This window comes from Suricata suricatta, unplaced genomic scaffold (genome assembly GCF_006229205.1).
Source record: "Suricata suricatta isolate VVHF042 unplaced genomic scaffold, meerkat_22Aug2017_6uvM2_HiC HiC_scaffold_79, whole genome shotgun sequence".
Taxonomy (NCBI): domain Eukaryota; kingdom Metazoa; phylum Chordata; class Mammalia; order Carnivora; family Herpestidae; genus Suricata; species Suricata suricatta.
This window is the reverse complement of record NW_021915222.1, coordinates 11,162-12,557: the sequence shown is the minus strand read 5'-3', so window position 1 is coordinate 12,557 and position 1,396 is coordinate 11,162. Positions and strand designations below refer to the sequence as shown.

Genomic DNA, 1,396 nt, shown 5'->3' with positions numbered 1-1,396 from the left:
TCATATCATGCCTATATTCAGACCACACTCTAAGAAACTTGATGTCAGCCCCAAGAAAACATTTGGAAAGCCCTCAAATATATGGAGGTTAAAGAACATCCTGCTAACACATTAACGGGTTGACCAAGAAATGAAAGAAATTTAAAAAATACATGAAAGCAAATGAAAATGAAAACAGGATGACTCAAAACCCTTGGCATGAAGCAAAGGCAGTACTAAGAGGGAAGTGTATTGCAATACAGGCCTATCTTAAGAAGAAAGGTCTCAAATACACAACCTAACCTTACACCTGAAGGAGCTAGAAAAGTTAACAGCAAATCAAGCCAAAAGTCAGAAGAAGGGGAATAATAAAGATTAGAGCAAAAATAAATGATATAGAAATTAAAAACAAAAACAGTAGAACAGATCAATGAAACTAGGAGCTGGCTCTCTGAAAAAATTAACAAAATTAATGAATAAACCCAAAGCCAGGTTAATCAAAAAGAAAAGCGAAAGAACCCAAATAGATAAAATCACAAATGAACAAGGAGAGATCACAACCATCACTGAAGCAATAGAAACTATTATAAAAGAATATTATGAAAAATTATGTGCCAATCATTTGGAATCTGGAAGAAATGGACAAATTCCTAGAAACCTACAAACTACCAAAACAGAACCAGGAAGAAATAGAAAATTTGAACAGACCCATAACCCAGCAAAGAAACTGACTCACTAATCAAAGTATCTGAACAAACAGTAGCCCTGGGTTAGATGGCTTCCTGGGGGAATTCTCCCAGACATTTAAAGAAGAGTTAATATCTATTCTTTTAAAAATGTTTCAAAAAAGAGAAATGGAAAGAAATCTTCCAAGCATATTCTATGAATATAATACCTTCTTTCCAAACCTAGGCAAAGAGACCACTAAAAAGGAGAATTACAGGCCAATATCCCCAAATAACACTGATGCAGAAATTCTCAATAAAATGCTAGCAAACTGTATTCAGCACTACATTAAATGAATTATTTAACATGATCAAGTGGGGTTTATTCCTGAGCTGCACGGCTGGTTCAATATTCTGAAATCAATCAGTGTGATCCAGCACATTAAGAAAAGAAAGGGTAAAAACCATGTGATCCTCTCAATAGATGCAGAAAGAACATCTGACAAAATACAGCATCCATTCTTGATTAAAAAAAAAAAAACCTTCAAGAACGTAGGGATAGATGGAGCATACCTCAACATCATAAAGGCCATATATGAAAGACCCAGAGGCTAATGTCATCCTTAACGGGGAAAACCCCAAGGCCTTTCCCCTACAGTCAGGAACAAGACAAGGATGCCCACTCTGACACAGTACTGGAAGTCTTACCCTCAGCAATCAGACAACAAAAATAAATAAAAGGCATATAATTT

The 1,396-nt window shown here is 35.5% G+C and overlaps 1 long non-coding RNA gene across 1 annotated transcript in view; it reads left to right on the top strand.

The window, feature by feature from the left end:
- LOC115285317 overlaps window positions 1–1,396 on the top strand; it is an 11,010-nt gene that overhangs the window by 273 nt on the left and 9,341 nt on the right. The window lies entirely within an intron of this gene.